General features: G+C 32.5%; 1 protein-coding gene and 1 long non-coding RNA gene across 3 annotated transcripts in view; one reads left to right on the top strand and one right to left on the bottom strand.

The window, feature by feature from the left end:
- Positions 1-2,409, bottom strand: part of LOC126749108 (insulin-like receptor) — a 98,972-nt gene extending 96,563 nt beyond the window's left edge. The window contains exon 1 of one of the 2 annotated variants that reach the window (XM_050458735.1): positions 2,006-2,409. The gene's annotated coding sequence lies outside the window, so the exon portion shown is untranslated. The remainder of the gene's footprint in view (positions 1-2,005) is intronic. The other variant, XM_050458736.1, reaches the window with a different exon arrangement.
- Positions 2,410-14,515: 12,106 nt separating this feature from the next.
- On the top strand, positions 14,516-16,351 carry LOC126748648 (uncharacterized). The gene is made up of 2 exons (XR_007664789.1): positions 14,516-14,683; positions 15,996-16,351. It is a non-coding gene; the product is annotated as an uncharacterized LOC126748648 (long non-coding RNA).
- Positions 16,352-24,188: the final 7,837 nt, after the last annotated feature.

Below are 24,188 nucleotides of genomic sequence, written 5' to 3'. Positions count from 1 at the left end.
GAATTTCGTTTTGAAGCTTGCTCCAGATCATCCAAACGAGTTTTGACGTTATCGATTTCTTTACTGTTGTTTGTTACCGAATCTTCCATCTTCTTAATCGCATCACAGAGCCTGTTTAACTTAGTCTCCAGGGCTCCAATTTTAGTATCAAATTTTTCTTCAATTTTTTTCAAAAAACTAGCACAAACCTTGAAAATCAGTTTTTCGATTTGATCTTCTTCCAGGCGATTAGCGCTTCCGTTACGGGTTGTAGTACCACCTCCCATAATACAAGTACTCTCTAATATTAACCAGCAGTCAAATCTCAAATGATTGGTACTTTAATTAGTCAGATTATAAAGACCAAACCAATTATGTTCAAAACGACTTACTCAGATCATGGTTAACACACTACTTCACCAACTTATAATAAAATTACTAATTATTAGTGAGTATGTTCTACATATATAGCAAAAGTATGCGGAGCTGAAAATGTGCTTCTACTCGGACGTAAACATCGCAACGTTAATCACGAAACGTCGGATTTTAAATTTGACGACGCCATCTGGTAGAGGAGAAAAAGTGACAATAATAAAGTGTCAATTATTTTAAAATATGTTTTCAAATAACCTCACAAAAAAATAAAAATGATTTTCCAAAATTTCGGTATTTTCCGAATAACTTCGTACGTAGTCGGAATTTTTTAAATTTTAAAACGGCATTTTGTTAAGCATAAGAATACGCAACTTTGCCCCAATTTAACCGACCCTGTGATGTGGCTCGAATTTGAAACACCCGGTACTGTATTTTAGAGCCAATGATGATGTATCTCCTTGAAATGCATTACTCTTGAAATAATAATATTGGTATTTTATTTTGTACAGAAAAGACTTCTTTTTAAGAAAGTAACTTCCTTAATAATTATTCACTCAACTTCTAAAATGGACTTCGTCAATATAAAGAAAGAAACTAAGGAATTGACAGTCATCCAACTTCTTATTTTATTAGAGAACAAAGCCGTTTCGATGATAGTGAAGGAACGAGAGGCAAGATATATCTGGCATGTGATTGGTCATACCTTGAAATGCTTTTTAAAATTCTTCCTCTTAAAACCCATGCAATGTAAATTCTAGCTTGACTCTAAGTAACGGCGTACGACTACTGTACGTATTCTAATTATACTTGCTTATTAATCCTTAAGGTTTATTAAGCAAATATAATTAAATAAAATAAGGTTATAAGCTTCAGCAGAGTTCTTTGCTCCCTATATCTCGGTCTCTATTGCCGCCTGCCGCCTCTGTCCTGTGACCCTATCAATGGTCGTGTATCGCAAAACGGAGTGGAAAGAAGAGAAGAAATTTTTCTACCTATATCATCCCTCCGGTTTAGCATCTTGTAATTTAAGTGCAACCTTGATGAAAGTTCCAAGCCAGTTTTGGTCGCGAGATGCTCTGGGTGCAGACTGATAATTTATAATAATAAGGTTTTCAAGTAAAGTGAGAGGGTAAATGTTATGACGGAAAATGAAATCGATAGTCCGCAACCCGCTAAACATAATATTTCAGACGCCACCTTTAGGTATTTTTATTTGGAATTCCTTTAAAAAAAACTGGTTTGAAGATACCTACAATGGTATGTCGGTGCGTAAATATTTAAAAATAAACAATAACACGTACCGGGATCTTATTAATAACCTCACTGGCAGTGGTCATATTTTATTTGAAACTTATAAATAACAAAGTCAAGAAAGAGGTTAATTTTTATTTAAGGTCATTCTAAAGAGTGACGGCATATTATTATTAACTTATTACCTCTAATGGGATGCTGGGGTAATGACTGTGATGTATGCTGCATGTAATTCAACTGCATACTCACATATAACTACTATATTTTGTAAAAATTCCGGCTATCGCGTGTTTATTAAATGTTATCGTAAAAAATTAGTTCAGACATTCAAAATAAATAACACGCATCATTTAGGTATTAAAAGTTCAATAAACTAAATCAATTGTATTTAAATGTTTACCTTCAAAGTATTAAGATGTGTATCAAAACATACGTTTCATTCCTAGGCTAGTCCTTAAGTAATAATCATTGCACAAACATCACAGGGGAAAAATATTAATATAGTCAATGTCCAACCACATGGGGTTTTTGTTTACGAAAGACGTAACTTTAAAAATAAACACAAAATCGCTCGTATAAGATGCCTCTTAAAGCACAAAACTCCGACATCGACAGTACACCAATGCAATGTTTGTTTGGCGATTGTCTACTACACGCTCCAACCGGCGTTGCCGGGTCTTGCGCATTCTTTCCAACTTTAGTTCCTTCACTGTAAAGTAGTTGATTCTTGTTGACAAAACAACTGTATCACCCCCATACCTTCCCAACAGACTTTATTTGCATTGAACAGCAATTGCGACTGTTTGTCATTGATGACCGAGATCCGAGATGCATGAATGAATGATCTTTCCATCATTAAATGCCATGCGTACCGAAATAATCGTCGCCGAATCGTGGGAGCTGAGGGAGCAGACGGCCAAAAATTGTTTGGGATCAAACCTGCCTCTGCGTTGCCAACTCCACCTGAATTCTCTTGGAATTCCGGATTTTTTCCATACGGTGCACAGTGGTAAGCAACGCCGAGTCGCATAGGTAACTATCAAAGCTCCTCCGTTATTTATGACGTTCAAATTCGCTTCGCCCAGTGGGCGAAGATGAAAATAAATAGGGTTTTTGTTTTCCGTTGTGAAATAATTTTTTTTTTGAAAACACCTCATGTATTTTTATTTAATTTTTTTTTATTTTTATTTATTTTCTTAAGGATACAATCAAGTAAACCCACTACAGTATCCACTCATAAATATACAGTGCGAACGTAAAGATTGGAATAAATTTATTTAAAATTCAGGGGTATGTTCAAAAAAAAAAACGCTCGGACATGTCGATTTTTATTTTTAACTGCGGGTTTTCTTACTATAATTTTATGTATACAGGGTGACCCAAAAATAAGTTACGGTCATCAACGTAATTTTTTTAAATGTAAACACCTATTTTTTATTTTAGATTTAGGTTCTACATCAAATTCTAAGTACATTTCATGTACCATGTCCTATACCTAAACTCGACCGTTGACGATTGAACACAATAAAAGGCTATTTTTGGAAGAGTTATTTATATCAAGCAACCTATCAGTTATTGTTTGGTTATTTACATTTGTGGTTGGTGTTTTTGATTGTTAACTTGTCACAATTTGTTGACATCAAATAATTTTGAGTGAATTTAGTTTGATTTAGATGCCTAAGCAAAGTTTTGCTTGTGTTAAGTTTATCAAAAGATAAAATTAAAATTTCAAAAAATGGTACGTCTTAGTGAGCGAGAGCGAATAGAGATTTTGATGATGATTGGTTATGGAAACAGGATGCGCACTCAGATGGAAGTCTGTGAAATTTATCATGCCAAGTATCCTGATAGGCCACGTATATCTCAAAATACTGTCAGTAAAATAGAACAGAAATATCGGGATTTGGGTCATGTCAGGGATAATTATACGAAAAGTCGGTCAAGTATATCAGAAGAGAAGCAACTAAATGTTTTGCTGGCAGTTGAAGAAGATTGCCATAAAACGACTCGCAATATTGCGTTAGAAAATCAGATATCCCAGACATCCGTCGTTAAGTATTTAGGTATAAATAAATTGCACCCTTACAAAGTTCAATTGGTTCATGAACTAAATGAAGATGACCCAGATAGGCGTTTAGAATTTTGTGAGAGACTTATGGACTTGTGCCATGCTAATCCACAATTTTCAAAAAAAAATTGTATTTTCTGATGAGGCAACGTTTTGTCTTCATGGTAGTGTAAACCGGCAAAACTGCCGATATTGGGCTACTGAAAATCCGCACTGGATGATGGAGTGCCACAGCCAAGTCCCTCAAAAAGTAAATGTTTGGGCGGGGGTGATTGAAAACAGGGTTATAGGGCCCTTTTTCTTTGAAGGATACTTGAATGGTGAGAGGTATTTAGAGTTTTTAGAAAATGACTTGGTTTCATGCCTTGCCACTTTATACCCCGATCCAGAAGACCCGGATATATTAGATAATTCCTTATGGTATCAGCAAGATGGAGCTCCAGCCCATTACACTCGTCCCGTGCGCCAGTACCTGGATACCGTTTTCCCTGGACGTTGGATTGGTCGGAATTGAATGGCCGGCCAGATCGCCGGATCTGACTCCTTTAGATTTTTTTTTGTGGGGGTATATTAAGTCCAAAGTTTATGTTAATCGGCCAAACAACATTGAAGACTTAAAAATTAGAATAACCGAAGAAATAAGATTGATAGAACCTTCTGTTATCGATAACGTTTTACAAGAATTTCAGCATCGACTGGGATATTGCCAAGAGGTTCGTGGCAGCCATTTTCAACACTTAATAAATTAATTAAAATATTTTTATGTATTCTTGCTTGATATAAATAACTCTTCCAAAAATAGCCTTTTATTGTGTTCAATCGTCAACGGTCGAGTTTAGGTATAGGACATAGTACATGAAATGTACTTAGAATTTGATGTAGAACCTAAATCTAAAATAAAAAATAGGTGTTTACATTTAAAAAAATTACGTTGATGACCGTAACTTATTTTTGGGTCACCCTGTATACATAAAATTATAGTAAGAAAACCCGCAGTTAAAAATAAAAATCGACATGTCCGAGCGTTTTTTTTTTGGAACATACCCCTGATTTTTAAATGAATTTATTCCAACCTTTACGTTCGCACTGTAGAAGCAAATATAAACTTGCAAACACTAAAGTTAAATACACTTAACAATTGCTAAACCAGAAAAAGACTATTAAATTTTAAATACTAATCTGTAAATACTAATTCCTACACAAAAGACAATGTCTGGGACACCAATTATAGTAGCTCTCTCTTCAATACACCTCTCAGGTTTTCTGGGTTTCTCTGGGTTTCAAAAAAGAGATCTATGTTATTATAAAAATTTGATAATCTCATCATTCTACACAGTGGAGATGACTGACAACTGTTAGTATTTCTGAAAGGTAAATTAAAAAGATCACTAAGTCTTAACTGCCGTGATGGAACATCAAACCTCAACCCCTGCATCAAACATGGACAATCCACTTTATTATTAAACAGTTTATGCAAAAATAAAAGGTCTGAAATTTTTCTTCTGTTGTCAAGAGTAAGTATACCAAAATGTTTTCTTATATCACCTAAGTCATTAGTAACAATATTTAAATTATCCCTATAATAAAGACACTTTAAAAATTTATTCTGCACAGATTCCAATCTATCTTTATAAATTGAGTAAATCGGATTCCAAACAACACACCCAAAATTAAGCTTGCTATAAACAAATGCATAATACAAAAAAATATAGGATCTAGAGGATTTCAAAATTTTAGCCTGCCTATTAAAAAACCCTAACATTTTATACGCACTTAACACTAAGGTATTAATATGTTTATCAAAAAGTAACTTCTCGTCAAAAATGATTCCCAAATCCTTCACATCTTGAGCCCTTTTAAGATCAACATTATTTATATTATAATTAAATTGGATTTTTAATTTATTTTTAGTAAATGAAATAAACTGACATTTTTCAATATTTAAAAAAAGGCAATTGATCCGACAGTATTCAACAAGGCTTTCTATATCCTCCTGGCAGTCTTCGTGTGATTTTATAGGTCTAAAGAATTTAAGATCATCTGCATAAAGCAAAAACTCCGAGTGTTTAAAACATTTAAATATATCATTTATAAATATTACGAAAAAAGGGGACCCAAATGAGATCCTTGGGGCACCCCCGACATTACATTAACTATTTCGGAGTTTACGCCGTTTATGCAGACTGTGAACGATTTGAGAAGTAAGATTCAACCCATTTTAAAAGAAAACCACCCACCCCTACCAAAGCTAGTTTTTTTAGCAAAATTGAAATGTTAATTTTATCGAAGTCCGTGTAGACGCTATCAACCTGAATACGTTTGCCCATATTTTTCTTTAAAAATTCAAGATAGGTGAGAAGATTGCTGTCTACAGAACGGTTTGCAAAAAACCCATGTTGTTCAAAAATCAATTGTCCTTTCACCAACTTAAAAAAATATGTATTTAAAAGTTTTTCAAATAATTTTGCAAATATACTGAGCTTACTTATTGGACGGTAGTTGGAGATAATATTTTTTTGTCCGTTCTTATACCATGCTTTTCTTTGAAGTCCCCCCCCCCCATTTATTTTTTGAACGGGTCAAAAAAAATTTTTGAAACTTGGCATAAGTAAATTGGTCTATAGATACAATTTTTTACTGTAAACTAGGTAGTTGTAAATTCCAAGATGGCGGCTGGGCGACATCTTGAGAAAAAATTTTAAATAGAAAGGGGGATCGTGTGGTACCTCATTTTAAAGGTCTCAATGAGTACTTTGAAACCCTGAAATATTAGACCCATATCTTAACTCGTTTTAAAATGGCGGCCTAATAAAAAAGTATTTTTTTTATTTTAACATTTTACATTTTTATGATTTTTGAATAGGTAAAAATCAGTGTACGAAAATAAATGCGTCACTATTTTATTTTGACATAAAAACGACAGTTCTAAATGTCAAAATAACACATAAGCGCCATCTTGAATAAATGCATTAAATAGAAATCTTGTGTTACCTCATTTAAAAGGTTTTATTGAGTACTTTTAATATTTATTACATGGACTCGGTGGACTCCGTTTCGACCTGTCTAAAAGTAACAGCCAAAAAAATACACTGTTGCGATTTTATTAACATTTTTAATAATAATATACAAATAATTTATAATTTTTGAATTTTGGATTTAAAGATTAACTTTTTGGTTTCTAAAGACTTACTGAACCGCCCTCGAATGTCACATTTCACGTTAAAGGTTATTGAACATTATTTAGACATTCCAAAAACCAAATAGCTATTAAAAAAACTCGAAAAAAAATTTTAAGATATTTTTCCTTAACCGGTAAATTACTCTTGTATCGGTCATTATTAGATATTGTTTAGTGTGTTTGGCAGTTTGAATTTATTGTTTTTTTCAAAATGGTTAATTCTCGTCCATTGGAGGAAAAAGTAGAAGCAATTTTTATTTATGGAGCAACGCGTAATTTTCATGAGACTGAAAGGGTTTTCAACGAACGTTTTCCTGATCGTCCTATTTGCCGTAAATATTTAAGGGAACTTGTAAATAAATTTACAACTACTGGTACTGTCCAGGATAAAAAACGCCCAGGCCATATGTCTATTTCAGAAGAAAAGCAAGTCCAAATAATTGGCGAAATAATAGAAAATCCCCAACATTCTACTCCAACTGTTGCTGATATCTGTGAAGTTTCAACAACGGCATGGAGAGTTTTAAAAAAAAATAAGTTTCACCCATACAAGATCCAAATGGTCCATCAACTGACTGAAGATGATCCTGACCGAAGAGTGCAATTCTGTGAAATTATGGCAGAGAGAGTAGAAAGGCAACCTACGTACGTGCGCAACATTTGTTTTAGCGACGAATGTACTTTTTTTTTAAATGGTAATGTCCACAGACAAAATTGTCGATATTGGAGTGATACCAATCCACACATTTTTCGTGAAACCCGATCTCAGTATCCGCAAAAAATCAATGTATGGGCAGGAATATTAGGGAATCATATCGTAGGGCCGCTGTTTTTAGAAGAAAATTTAACAGGCGAATTGTACTTAAATATGCTGGAAAATGCTATCGATCCTCTCATAACAGAAATTGTTGAGGCTAATGTACATGAATTTGACATGGAAATTACATTTCAACAAGATGGTGCTCCTCCGCATTTTGCCAGGAATGTGAGAAATTATTTAAATGATAATTATTTTGGTCGTTGGATAGGTCGTCGGGGTCCTATTGAATGGCCAGCTCGGTCACCAGATTTAACGCCGCTAGACTTTTTTTTGTGGGGATACCTAAAGCAAAAGGTATACGAAACAGAACCTGCCTCAATTTTTGAGCTACGACAAAGAATCACTAACATTTGTCAAAATATTGAGGCAGATGTATTTGAACATGTTCGACGTGAATTTTCAGATAGGTTATTTATGTGTCAAGAGGTACAAGGAAATCATTTCCAGCATCTTTTAAATTAAATATTGTTTTTCTTTTGATAAATTGTTTATTTGCTAATTGTAAATTAGTATTTCATTGTATTCTATTAAAAACGTTAATAAAATCGCAACAGTGTATTTTTTTGGCTGTTACTTTTAGACAGGTCATTGAGACCTTTAAAATGAGGTACCACACGACCCCCCTTTCTATTTAAAGTTTTTTCTCAAGATGTCGCCTAGCCGCCATCTTGGAATTTATAACTACCTAGTTTACAGTGAAAAATAGTATCTATAGACCAATTTACTTATGCCAAGTTTCAAAAATTTTTTTTGACCCGTTCAAAAAATAAATGGGGGGGGGGACTTCAAAGAAAAGCACTGTATATAGGAATTACATTGGAAACCTTCCACGCATCCGGGAATTGACCTTGTAAAAGCGATTGATTATATAATTTATATAAAGGATATGAGAGCCCTCTAGAACAATTTTTGACAAATAATGAAGGTATGCCATCAGGGCCTGCACCCTTTTTAGGATGCAGATCATTAATTCCTGCTACAACCTCATCCAGTTTAAATTGAATTAAACCTAGATTATCATGTGTCATGTTACTGTTATGGTGATTATTTGATACACTTGGCGCTACAAAAACTTATTTAAAATACTCTGAGAATAAATCGCTTATTTCTTTTGAGGTGGAGGCTTCAATATTATTATATTTCGTAACTGAAGGTAAGCCAGAATTTCCCCTCTTAACAGATACAATTTTTTATTATTTGTTGATATTTCGTCCTCTAAAAAGGATATATAATTGTTAAAATCACGTTTTATTAGCCCCTTAGATCGACTTCTTAAGAGTTTCAATATGTTTAGATCAGATGGGTTTTTATATATTTTCCATTTTTTGTGGAATTTTTTTTTTCCTTAATTACTTTAATAGTAGCTTTTGAAAAATAATGAGGGTAACCACTACTCTGATGGATAAGTGGGACCTTCTCTTTGATTATGTCCATTAAAATATTATAAAATTTACTTAGATTTATATCAATATTAACACTAGTAAGAATAGTATCCCAATAAATTTTAGACATTTCATTATTGATTTCCTCAAAGTTTGCCTTGTTTTGTATGTATTGAAGCAATCAATGTACAAAATTAAGATCAATATTACAATCATAGTTTTTTACAATCATAGTTTTTTCTTAAATCTGGATCTTTAATTTCGATACGTAGTTATTTTTAACGTTAAGCGTGATGCGGTTTTCACGACAGTGTGCTACTTTTTCGTGAAAATAACGATGCCGTTAACAAAAATTCCAACGCTCTCTTAGTTTTTAAGATATAGGCCATTTTTGAAAATTCGACATTTTGGGACCCCCCTTGTATTTCGGTTATTCTTTAACTTATCGAATATGTAAAAAAACAGTTTTATAGATTTTTTTCCGTAGAATGCAGTGGCGTAGATTATTTTTTTTTAATATTTACTGTTTTTGAGTTATAAGCCAAACTTATATATTTTTTAATGGAACACCCTGTATATATATGCACTAATAAATTTGCCTTCTTTTTACCTTTTCAGAAATATACAGGGTGTTTCAGAATTATGAGATCAAACTTCTGAGGGTTGTTCAGTGCAACATAAGAATCCATTTGAGTATAGGAACCCATGTCCGGAAATGCGTCACTACGCCACTACGGCCCTAAAACGCGTTAAAATTTATAAAAAACATTAATTACCATTAAAAAACATTAAATAGGATCTCCTGCATCGACAAAATTGAACTCTAGGATGATAATCGGCTGCAGTCATACCTTGAACTTTCTGGAAGTGGTAAGGATGGAGTTGTTGCTCGTGTAGTACCCGCCAGACAGAAGCGTTACTCGTATTCATATTCATATTCTTAGCGACGTCACGTGTGCTATTTGATGGTTCATCGGCAACTCGCTGAAGCACCTCTTCTTCAAATTCCACCGTTCTTACGGTTCGAGCAACACCAGTATCATGCATTTTGGTCTTAAACATGCCTGTCCCAGCGAGCCGCCGATGAACCGCAATAAACTTCTTGTATCCAGGATGCTGTCGTTCAGGATAACGTTCATGATACAACCGCGATGCTGCTCGTGCATTGCAGTTTGTTGCTCCGTATGCCAATGCATATCCGCCAATTCTTGATTGGTAAAGCTTTCCATTAGCAATAAATATTTAAAAATTGTAATCTTTTAAATTTTTTAAACATGATATTGATAAGCGTTGAGTTTAAACAATTGTTGTTATGGTATCATGTACAAAAGGTAAAAATAAATGCATTAGATCCTATTTAGGTAATTAATATTTTTCCTAAATTTAAACGCGTCTTAGGGCCGTAGTGGCGTAGTGACACATTTCCGGACATGGGTTCCTATACTCAAATCAATTCTACTGTTGCACTGAACAACCCCTAGAAGTTTGATCCCATAGTTCTGAAAGACCCTGTATAATGGTATGCACTTTTTTTTAAGAAACATACAAATAAATGATAATTTTCTAAAATTAAGGACATAAATTTATTAGTAGGCCATGAATAACAATAACAGAGATAAAACTTACACAAATCACTAACAAAGAATTGGATTCATTGCAGTAAGTATAATAATATAATTTTTATACTTTTATTTGGATATATTAGAGAGATTTCGCATAACAATGTTTTGAAAATTACGTCATTTAATAAAAAGTTGTTTTGATTTTTTAGGGCAAAATATGGTTCATGCAAAATGTTTTAAAAATATTCTATAGACCGTTCTAGAGACTACTAAGCAAAATTTTTTTTGCAAAATCGTTGGGTCTTAAATTGCCCAAGCACCGATAAAGCTTCTTATAACATAAAATAGGAACATAAATCGACATATTAATAACACATAATTAAAAAAAATACACGGAGTAAAAAACACAAGAGTAGGTTCAACATTTTAGTATAAACAATAAGAACACAAAATTTAATTTAAAATTCAAAAGGAAACGAGTTAAAATTTTTATTAGAGTAACATCACAAAAATAATATAAAATATAACATGACAAAAAAATCTAACCTTTACATCTCTATTAAAAACCGTTCCGTTAAGGACTCTTTAAAGCAAGAAGGACTTTTAGAGGCTTTGATGCAATTTGGAAAATGGTTAAAATTTGTATGCTCAAGTATATAAGGGAATTCCATGTTAGTGCACTTTTCGAGACATTATTAAGATACGATTTGTATCTTTTATATATATTAGGCAAGCAGACTCAACAATAAACAAGCAATACAAGGTAAGTATCTTTAAATATGTGTATATATGAGTCCTTTGGAGATTTATGACACATACATATACCTAATGGCTCTTTTTTGCAAAACAAACACAGAGTTAAAAAGCCCTTGACTACAGCAACCCTGTCTTCAGAAATTGTTCTTGTTAATGTGCTTTTATTGTTGTCTGCCTGCAAAAATAGCGAAGAATCCTTTTATCTGGAGAGATGCCAGATCATTTATATACAATATAAATAAAATATGAATGATAACGAAACCCTGAGGAACTCTATGGCTTCCTACACAAATTTCAGACAGACAAAGTGCCATTGGACCGAAACATACCTATTTGAGAATATTTCAAAAAGATGGTGCTCCACCTTATAATTTGCAGATTGTAACAAATTTCCTTGATAATAGGTTTGGAAGGTACTATTTTGGAAGTAGAGGTCCTGTCAGGTGGCCAGCCCGGTCACCTGACTTAACACTGTTAGATTTTTTCTTGCGGAGGTATTTAAAGGGAGACGCCACTAAAAAGCACCCGATTCCCGGCGGTGATCGTGTATGTTCGGAGAAAAATTCGGTCGTTTGACGTGAATGACAAGAATAACGACACGAATGTTCCCGCGTTTGTTAGTTGTTTACTTTCGTAAAAAAGCTCTAACTAATTTGATCAATTATTGCGATTATACTGAACTTGTTTCTTTGTGAAATATTGACCATATTGTTGCTTATAATGTTTTAAAATAATACCTGAAAAGCTGTATTAATTCCAATTCAGCGATTTTAGCTGTAAAGATGGACGGCCCTACTCAAAACTATCAGTACAACAAATCAGAATCAGGACCAAACTATCAACAAAAATTTGTGCCACTTATGCAGTAAAATGTTTTCTTCCATTTCAGCTAAGAACAAACATATTAAAGTTATTCATAAGCAGCAGCTCCTAGATAACCCAAAGTCACACATTTCTTGTCCCTTATGCAAAGAGACTAAGTATAGGATATAAGGAATGCTTAAGAGAGCATAAAATAAGCACAAACTATGCACTTGTTCGCACAAGGAAAATTGAAGACAAGATTGAAAAAGTATATTGTTGCAATCGAAGCGATTTTAGAGGTAATTTATAGCAATTTCAATTGTTCATTATGGTGTGTGAGCAAAGGAAGGGAAGCGATTCTGTTTTAGGTGAACTCCTTGAGGAATGTTCTTTCAATAATATTGAAGCTAGCCATAGTCTAGAAATTGAAATTGAAAGTGTATCAAACTTTTTAAGATCTTTAAATGATGAAACTTATGATAAGTAAGTTATCTTTTTATAAAATTATATAAGATATATTAACATATACCTGTAAATGTCTAGGTGCATGAGACAACTGACATCAATGATGGAACAGATAAATAAGACAAATGCAAGTAAACGAAAAATGGACAAACAAGTTTATTTTTCATCAAAGAAGAAGAAGGAGCAGTAAATAAAAATAATTCATTGTATATTTTTTTCTATTTATCAGTATTTTTTTTATATAATAGTAGGTATATTTTTATAGGTTTAACTATATATGTATGTATATGTGTATTATAATTTTTTATGTAAGTTTTAGGCAAATATTTGAAAAAACATTACCTATCTCATAAGTTTCTTGCAGTTTCTTCTTAGGAGTATTAATCGAAACTGCGAATTGTAAATTAGTATTTTAGCATGAAATAATTAAGTTTATTTTCAAATCAGTCATATACATGTCTTTGCAGCATTTATAAAATAAAACTATTTAATATATGATACATTTATATAACAGTATAACTAATTAAATCCATTGTGTTTTCACTTACCAAAATTACCTCTCTACCTAGGTATAAAAGTTATTTAAAAAAATAGGTACTTATTTCAAAAAGATTAATAACATTTATATATTTAAGATTAAAATTAAAGTACAATACTACAATTTTTTATAAATTATGTTTTCCATTTATTTATTTTTTCTAAATATACAATACCCTATTGTTTAAGTTGGGCTTTTCCTTTTGATATGTCCACATATAGAGAACTTAAAAAAATAATTGCATGCAAGTGCATAATTTCCTTAAGTGGGTGAAGTTTGATCCAGCAAAAGCATCCACAGTGAGGAAATGACACTGCTCCTACAGTACTTCATTTTCTACTTTCATTCTTATTAATAAGCACAATGTAATGTAAAAAATTAATTTCATAAAAAAATAATAAGCAAGATATAGTCAAATAAAAAAATTTAACTATGCAGGGAAATAAAATTAAAAATTTTCTTATAAGGTAGTAGAAAAATAAATTTTTCAAATAACACTTTCTCAAAAATAAACTATAGTAATTTTAAATAATATCCAAAATCAAATAAATCCATGTCCGCCCAAAGAAATTTTTAAAAATATTTATTCAAAAAAAAAAAATTCAATTTCCATTCCATTGGATCGTTCAACCAAACTGCATTTTTTTGATACTTACATTAGGGTATTATGTATAAAATTAATAATTCAATTTTCTTGTTTGCATCCTTTATTTATATTTAATTTATTTAAAGAATCAATAATTATTATTATTCCAGAAACGCTATTTTTTATTTTAATTAAATTATTATTTACATTACTTATTCTTATTGCCAGAAACCGTTGCTTCTATAGCAGCAAACATTGCTCTTTTGTTGGTTGCCCGCCATTCACATAATATTTAAATATCCGAATGGGACAGTCGGAGATAGCCGAATGGTGACGGGAATCGGGTGCTTTTTAGTGGCGTCTTTTAAAGGGACAAGTTTACACTGAAGAGCTTATAAATTTGGAGGATTTAAAAGACAATATTGCAGGTATGTTTGAAAATTGAAAATATAATAGTAATACGCGGCGCCCTCTTTCAGTGACATCAAAACTATATCTACAAATTTAAACTTAGCACCTTAGAAAAAAAAAACTCAACGCCCTGTATCTTCGCAGGGAAGCATTTTCGGTTCACTGTTTTGCATGTTAAAGGTAATTTTTTAATTCTCAGTAATAATTTAGATTACCTTGGGTTTCGACGACACTTGTGACGCATTTAAATAAATTATATTTTATCAATATGATGAATCAATAAACACTTTGTCGGGCTTATATATGATTCTAAATGCATAATCATAACGCTTATTTCATAAGTATAATCATGATTATAGTTTATTGGTGCTAAACAAATAAATGTTTCACAAGTCAAAACAGTACAATATGATAACCTAATTAATTCTGACCGACAAATTAACAAAAAATTATTTCACACTGATCCAGATTATAACTGATACATTCATAAAAGTATTTAAATATAAAAGTAAGTAGACTGTTTCGCTTAAATTAATATAGGATTCTTAAAAAAATAGATTTAAACATTAACAACCTAAAACGCTGAAATCTAATTATTATATCGGAATTGAGTTACTTATGTTATAAAAGGAATTTCATTCGGAATTTTATTAAATGTGCTAAAAACTATCGTCAACCAAATTATATTTATTTCTAATCTTGTGTTCGTGTATATCCCAATGAGTAGAGAATTGAGATATAGTTTCATCCATAATCATAATCGGTCTATAAATCCTTATGGACAGTCATCCCTAAAACCGAGAGCACTCGGATGGCATTGTCCCAAAACTCTCACCGCTAATAGTGAAATAGTATGACAACATTACCTCTTTTGCGATACTATGATCACCTATTGGTAACTTTTACCAACCCCTAGTTTGCTTATTTCTACACTTAATCCCTCTAGATAGTACGCAAATAATTCACTAGTAATTTTTTCACGAACCCCTAGTTTCGTTTTGCATTTATCATATTTAACATTTAAATACAGCGACCGACTTATGAACCGCTACATGTTTTACTACGCACTCCTACTTTTTTCTCCAGTTGTTTTTGTAGATACAATTACGGACCTATAGTTATTTTAATAGGTACTCCTACTTACAAATTTTACTCCTCTTACATTATTCATGGTTCTGACTCCTTCCATGCGACAGAACCATGAATAATAAGGTTTCAAGTCTATAGTACATATTTTTTGTATGTTTATCTCATTTCAGTTTAAGATCCAAATATATCCCCAGAAACTTGACTTCAGAAGAGTTTTTTTCAGAGAGAATTTTAGGTGTATCTCATTATTCAATTGGAGCATGTTTGCACTAAACCAGACCTCGGCCGCCCACTGTTTTCAAAACTTAAGGGTTGTATCACAGATGTAAATAAATATTTACATCTGGAAAGGAAGGCCAACCGGCAAATTTGAGAGATGAATTTTTGGATTTTGAGCATGAACACATGACGCGAAACGATAATACTTTTGTTGTACCACGCCATAGAACCGCATCATTTCAGCGCTCTTTTAAATTTGCGGGGGTTAAACTGTGGAATAGTATTCCATCCAGCATTACACAACTATCTTTAAACATATATTCTAAAAAAATTTAACACAAATTATTTAACAAAAAATCACAGTTGCTAGTTGAACAAAGAATAGGTTAATTAACATCATATACAAATGAGGGTGAAAATCTAACAAAAAAAAAACATTGTTAATTGTCATTAGTTGAAAACTGTCTTTACCCATTGTGTGACATCGACATTTTGCATTTTTTCTTCTTTAGGGTCACAAATATTGGGCGTTACCCTCCTTGGTTCTTTTATCCGCTGCCGCATCTGCCGCTCCCCCGTTCTGGATTAATTTTCTTTATTATTATTATTATTATTATTATTAGTATTATTATCATTATTGTTTGTTTCCTTTTGATTTATTTGATATAAATTGATTAATTTTAAGGGTTATTTCGTCTGTACCAACAGATTAACGGGTTTTCTAATCGAGAATTAATCCTTTTTGTCAACATTTTAATTAGTTTTATAACTGTATTTTATAATTTTATATATGGGATGGGCATTTGAATTTGAATTCAATGTCACCTAATGGCATATCCCAAAATTTTATTATATTATTGAAGCACGATCATAGATCTCATCATTCTGTGCCAACGAAATATCTCAAATTAACAATTTCATGTTAATTTGAGATGGATAAGACGATAAAAACGAAATATACAATATATTCTCCACTCCGATCTGGTTTTCACATCCAGATAAATCTGACGTTTTGGCGCAATAATATCCAGTTTGAAGGGCACTTCAGTGCTTGAGGTTTAATCCGCATAGCAAAGCCGATTAACATGACCTAATTTTTGCCCTCGGAATCGGTTTTTTTCTTATAATATCAGTAAAAATATCTTCTTTAATTAACCCATTCATTGAGTAATATAATTATAGGCTTTACGTCTGTTGATATAATTGCCCATTGAGAGGCGCAGAATGAAAATTAGGCTTTCGATATTCTAGCTTACGCCTCTTATCTTGTACCTATAATTAATAATATTTTTGTTTTTATGGGATTATATTACGAAAACGGGAGGGTGTCGCCAAGGATCTTATAACGCTTACATACGACGAAAATATAAGCTGCGAAGCATAAAATTAACTGTGGATGAGATAACATTTCTTTGAACATTATTGTTGAAAATATTGATAAAATGGCTATTCTTCTGAAATGTTTTTCTCGAAATTCCTGATAAATAATTATGTACTTGAACATTCCGATTATGTTATTGGAAAAGTTGACGCAGTTTGTATTTACTTGACCACACCAGACGAATAGCTGAAAAATAGGATAATAAGAATAGCAAAAATACTGGAGCAAATACGTCATCTCACGCAGCGTGCCGCATTAGCCGCACGCTGTTTTAAATATCGAGCAAAACACTGACGCCGCAACGTCACTACTGTCTTCAAAAACCCACAAAAACAAAATTGGATAGAAATAACTGATATAACTGATACGTAAACAAGGAGCAAATCAATATTTATATTTCAAGTTGTCATTATGAAAAATCTTTAAAAAAAACTACTCAACATCATCATCTTGAGGATCATATTAGAAACCGTATAATTGGTTTAGACATACTAAATAATGCTGCAGTTATAATATAATTATGTAGAATGTAGCATGAAGAGGCTTATTTAAGCAAATAAAAAACGAAAAACGAGTGGAAAATCTGACATAGTATCTGAAATGACATAAGAGAGTTAAGAACCATTACGAAAAAGGTCTTGTCTGTAATTAGAATAGTTGCTTTGCTCTTGCTATTTTTCTGAATAATCATTAATCCTTTCGTGCGGAATTTATTGATCTTCTTTATAACTGTCATCAAGCCAATTAAAGCATTTAACAAAATTCACTTAGGCGATCCCTATCAAATTAAGCATTGAGATCACAGAAAAAAAGGCACACAGTAGAATTTAATAAAATCACCCTTGAAATAACAAGTCAATACTTCCACTGATACTGATAGTAACAACAACCTGCAAATGTCTGAGAATACAATAAGCTCTTAAAGCGGGTGACACGAATGCGAAAAGGTTAGTTCAAGGGTCATTCATGACTAGACTTAATGCGGTATCGAGTTGTATGCTGAAAACAAAATTACTGCCGTAAATATATGAGGGGCGCCAGCAGTGTTAAACATTGAGTTTTTCTATGTCAAGTAAAAAATTTTAATTTGAGAAACTGTATTTGTTTGAAGTTGCAACAAGATCTACTACTTGTTTCAAATCAAGAGACAAATCTTTATACATTATACCGATCTGTCGATAGATATTACCTGCCGAGAGACCTATAAACTATTATGTGGTTAGAATGAGGTGACATAGGTACTAAAAATATATTAAGTTAATGCTCTTAAAGTTTATTACTCTTAGACTTAGACTCTTAGAGAGTATACGACTATAAAAATGTTAAATAGTTATTCTTATAGCCATTAGCCCGAAATACTCCTTATTTATGACCGTACAGCCGTTTAGATTACGGAAATTTCGAAACTGATTGGATTCCTTTGAGCCCTTCTCATTCCTGCCGAAATATAACTATCCAGGAGGTTTTTAGTTGCAAGTTACAGTCATGAACAGTCAAAATCGACTACGATTCTCTTAAAATCCAGAGTCTGGCAGTGCATTTTAGCGTTTAAACTAACTGTATGAATAGGAATATTGCTTTTGTTTGATATGGAGACCGAACAAGAAACTAATAGGAAGTTTGGAACTTGTTTAATGCCAATTATAAGGAACCATTGCAAGATTAGTATTTAGTTAAATGGAGAGGAAATTCGGAGTAAACGGGCAGGTTAAAGATGGTCCAGGTCGTCCAAAAGATATTGATAAAATAAAATTGGATATAATATTAGAAGATAAAGAAAGTAGATTTAAATAATGCTATAAGCCAGATATTAAATAAAACTATTCTTTATATAGTATCAGATGATTCCATTATTCTATGAAAAAGTTTTAGTATTAAAGTCATACAAAATTTTAATTGCCATTCTTCATTTCTCTATTTCCCTTATAGAATAAAGCATATTACTTAGAGTATCCTCAAGAACGTTATAGTGCAACCACAAAGGTGTAATTTACATTGTTATTTTGTAACCGAAGGGCTTAAATTGCCTTGTTAACTCTAGTAAGTTTCAAGTACATACTACAGAGTAACTGATAAATCCAAAGGAAATTTATTAGTGATTTATGACGAATTATAGCGAATTCAGTTGGTTAACCTGCGAAAATCTTGAGCGAAGTACGATTCTAAAGTAAACCTCCAGTTTTATATAATCACAATTTTTTATTACTATATAAGGTGTTCATAAAATGCATATATATATTTTAAAATAAAAATTTGTTGTGTAAACAGGAGGTATTCAGTCTAAAACCAAACGTTTACTTTAAATTTTAAACAAGTTAACGCTATAAGAAAAAGCTGTGTTTAGGTCAAAATAATTGCACATAATTTGTACCAGGGGTATACACAGGTACAGGCACAGGTAAAGGTATTGTAGGTTAATAACTAATAAATATTGTGCATTTTAAAAGAACTTATTAAACTTTTAGCACCTTCTTAAAATGTATTTTTCAAACCTTAATTGAAAAATTAAATATTTTATCCAGTCCGTCCCTACCGAAACATTCTAATCCATCTAGACGGTTTCCTAATGGTCTCAAACAACGAAAATGTGCGTGAGGCCTTCCACTAACAGGAACATGTTATGCTTCGTTTGACCGAATATACAGGTCTGGTCAACCCAGGTCTATATATTATCTGCAATAACCAATGTAAGCTAGAAGTCAAAAATAGAACGATAGAGTTTTTCCTACTCCCTCTACTAACTAGGTTCGACCAATACATCATAGAGAAATCGTGAGGCTTACTTGCAGGGCAGCGCAAGTGAGGCATTGTCGTTCTCACTTTAACTTGAAGCTTTTGCTATGGGTGTCTCGGCACCCAATATAGAAATTGGTCGGTGGTGTATATTCGGCTAATCGAAGCACAACATTTTTTTGTTAGTGGAGGACCTGGTATTTAATCGGAACGTCGGTCTGACATCATTTGTCACGTAATTTAACCCGACGAAATAATTTATGGAAATAAATTATCAAATTAAATAGGTGTTAAAATTAAGTGTTTTAGTAGCGCTAAAGTGTCAAACTAGGTGTTGTTTTGTAGTGTTTTAATTTTAATAAGTTGGCGTTTTAATTTATACCCAAACCAGGAGAACACAACGATATTTAAAATGAAGGTATATTATATAGTTGGTCGTTTTGCAGTAGATAGTGAAAACTTTTATTTTGCAGTCGATGCTCTCCTTAGCACCAAATACGAAGAGTTTTGACTGGGAATCACGAATTATTTGTATTTTTGTGTATGTAAAAGCAATAAAATAAACAAACATCGCCATTTTTTATTCTTTGATCCAGAAAAACATTTCATGCACCAAGCGATTCACAAAAATGTGTATATAGAAATTGTGAATAAAATCAACGAGCTTTGACTTTTTTGATTTTTTTTTCTAAAATCGTATTTAATTTTTTTCATAAAATATACAAGGATGGAACATTAATATCTTATAAAAGACTTATGTGGCACTATTCCATAACTGACTTATGTGGAGTAGAAAATTTAGTAATATAGTAATACGAAAATATAGAATGAAAATACGATTACTTCTTGCCTAAGGTTAAAACTATAGAGAATTGAATACACTTATAAAATAAAATACAGTTAAAAATTTGACATGGTAAAATATCCATCATATAAAACTACAAAAACACACAGATATATATTAAAATCTATTGTTTAAAATGTCATCAAAGGAATAAAGTGAATAAGCACATAACACATACCTAATTTAATTTTTCAATTTTAAAATTAGAAGTGAGTTTATTAGGGCTGGGAGTTTGTTCCAGAATTTAATCGCCCAGTATCTAGTTGCTATTTGGCATCTGGAAGTACAGCATCCAACCTGTGCCTTGTAAGATAAGAATGAACATCTTGATGCATCTCAATGCTTGGACAAATAATTTTCATGTAAATAGCTAGCTTTCAAAGATGATAATGTCAAAATGTTGAGTGAACCAAATGCTCCTCTATAGCCTTGTCTATAGATGAGCACTGCCATGCAACGCAAGGCTTTTATTTGTAAATTAAAGAGGTGAAATGCTTGAGAAGCATGTTCCCATGCTGCGACAGGATAAGACATGCAGGATAAGACACTCTGTAAAAGTTCTTAAGTTGCTAAATAGGCAAATATTTCTTGCGAGTCGACAGACCAGACAATCTTTTTGTTGATTCCACAGGAGTATTTGAGCTCCCCAGTTTCCGCAAAACACCGTCCTATCTGACTTCAATAATAAGCTAAAATCCAAAGACAAATCCAATGAGTTCTCATGAATCATGAATGTTGTGTCATCAGCAAACAGAGTGTATTTACTCCCTAGGCTTACTAGAGGTATTTCATTGATATAAATTAAAAATAATAGTGGACCAAGCATCGATCCTTGGGGGATTCCGATATTCAAGACCCCTTGCTGAGAGCACATCACCCACTCTGAGGCACTGGATTCGATCCCTCGAATAAGATGCTAGAAGTTCAATACAAGGCTCTCTGTTATTATAGTCTATTAATTTTTTAGGAGAATGTCGTGATTCACGCAGTTAAATGTCTCGCTTAAGTCACATGACACAACTGAGCTATATTGAAGAGTGGTATAACCATCCAGGATACCAGAAAGTAAATCCATTATTCCCATATCCGTGTTTCTGCCTGTTTTTCAACTTTTAAAGACTTTAGATAGCATTGGAAGTATAGATAATGGTCTATAATAGTTCTCCGGTACCTCTGAATCAGCCTTTTTCTAAATTGGGATAACTATAGCTTCTTTAAGAGAGAATGGTAATATTCTTTACTAGATTATTCTAAATTGGCAAGTGTTTGCACAGGAATGATGTTTAAAGGGTAAATATTTCGTGTGAAAAATGCATTAAAATCTTCAGGCAAAATATTACATTCAGTGGATTGATTGTTTTTGGAACAGCTATGTTTGTGTATGATTTTCCACATAGTTTTGGAAATTACTTAATTATTCTTTCATTTGCGTCCCTCTTTTCTTTACAAGTAGATGTTTTATATTTTTGATCAAATGCAGGAATGTTGTATGTGGCCTTTTGGCTTCTCCAAGGAAATTCAAATGGTCTTTCATCTGACTCAGATTATTATTTAACCATGAAATATCAGAGCCCTGATCTAAATGTACAACATATTGTTTTTCAGGAAATGATGACAAAAAGGTGTCTTCAAGGATGTTCAGTAATTCATAGTCCTTACATTCAACAATATTATTCAGGTTATTAAAAAAGTTGAAATTGCTACTTTTAATGGCATTGTAAAAACTTACCACAAACGTAGGAGTGTTCTGGACCTGAAAACCTTTTTACTTACTTTGCTCTAAACGTACAGAAAAGGTATACTCACATTTATTGTGACAATTTGAGCTTTATGGTCAGATAAATAAGCTTCAAAAACCTTCGAGTCCATAACAACTTCCAGATCCGCAAAAAACATTATTCAAGCAGTGATTACTCCTTGTTGGTTCATCGATTTTGTGCTTAAGGTTGTAACTTGCCATAATATCCATTAGACCCTCGTTGTCACTATCCGCATGACCAAAGTAGACATTAGAGTCGCGCCCTATGATATACCTGGAACCTTGTTCTAGATTATTTAAAATCCTCTCAATTTCCCTTGAAAATGTGTGAAAATGAAAAATTTACCGAAGGTGCTCTGTAGCGTGCTAGAATGTATAAATCTAAGTTAAGAAAATAACCACAACAATATTTAATTATTTTTTCTAATATAGGAATGGAATTAATTCCATTAAATGGAATATAATTTGTTTAAAATTCTCCTTAAGGAAATTTTAAGAATATGCAATGAATACTTGATAATATGTACTTATTTAATTTACGGTACTGTTTTCATTTTGTTCAAACTTTTTGGTAGCTCTGTACCATTAAATTCGAATAAAAACCATTAAGTAATGTGAGCACCCATATACCAAAGACCCCGATGTAGTCGATATATTAAGTTTTATGGTCAACAACTCTCGTTTCAAAAATAAAAAACATGAGTGTTACTGGTACTGATATTACAAATAAGTATATAATTATTTTCTCCGTGTTGTGAACACCATTCTCTTGTCGACTCCGCCAGGGTGGTCCTCGGTGCAAAACTCTCGTTTTTCGTTGCCTGCGTTGCACCTTGCGAATTTTTAATGTCAAAGTATGAATTTTATATCTTAAATCGCACGGGTAATTTATATATTCCTAATTGGATATGAATTTTTTCAACGACAACGAAATATCAGTTTATCTACAGCGTGAAGAATTACAAATTGCGTTAAGCATTAAAGTGTTTCAGAGCCGTAACCAGGAGGGTGCGAGAAGTGGAAGGGACTAAGAGATTGTTATATTAAACTTATTAGAAAAGCAAAGAGACTAACCGAAAAATACAGGCTGCAATTTTTGAAATAACAACCATACAAAATTACGTTTATAGATACGAGAAAAGCTGTTATAAACCCCTTAAGGAAGGTACGACATCATCGATATGTTCTTATTAAATGGGTCCAGAGTTTCAAACTCAGGGAGCAAATAACAATGAAGCCGTAAATAATAAAAAACTGCATACAAAGCAAATTAATAGAATATGCAGATGGAAGACAATGGCCCAAATTGATAAAATTTAGAATGTTTTAGAAGTTAGAAATAAAAAGATTAAATATAGAGATCATGCAAGTTAGATGAGATGGCCCAGCTCTAGCTACTGCGATATAAAGAGTATACTATTCTGGAACAGCTAACGGAAAGTACGAGTACGGAGTGGGATTGATTATTAGAAAAGATGTTGCTAGACATGTCACTAATGCTGTACCTTTGAACGAGAGAGTTATGCTACCACGATTGAATACGTCACCAATAAACACCAACATAACACAGGTATATGCATCTACCACTGATCAGATGAGGAGGAAGTAGAAGAATTTTACTCTCCGAATAAAGATCTTATAAATAAACTCCCTAAACAAGACATTCTTATCTTAAAGGCAAACGAAGAGAAAGGAAACACATTAAATATTGATGTTAGAAACGTAAAGGGGGAAACTCTCAGTGTTTTTTCATCCAAACATGACTTGGTAATAAATAACAGACACCTTCCATGAGTTATCAGACAGACCATATCATCTGAAAGCAGATAGATTATATCTTAATAAATCGAAAATAGAAACTGCTTCACAAGCATGAAAATATACTCGGGGCAGACCTACAGTCGGACCACAATCTACCCGTTATATTTATATTTGTTATACTTTTTATACTAGTAGATGGCATTTTTAGTAACATCTACAATATTGGG

The sequence above is a fragment of the Anthonomus grandis genome, chromosome 22 (assembly GCF_022605725.1).
Source record: "Anthonomus grandis grandis chromosome 22, icAntGran1.3, whole genome shotgun sequence".
NCBI lineage: Eukaryota > Metazoa > Arthropoda > Insecta > Coleoptera > Curculionidae > Anthonomus > Anthonomus grandis.
The sequence above is the reverse complement of the archived record's forward strand: the minus strand, read 5'-3'. Positions and strand labels throughout refer to the sequence as shown.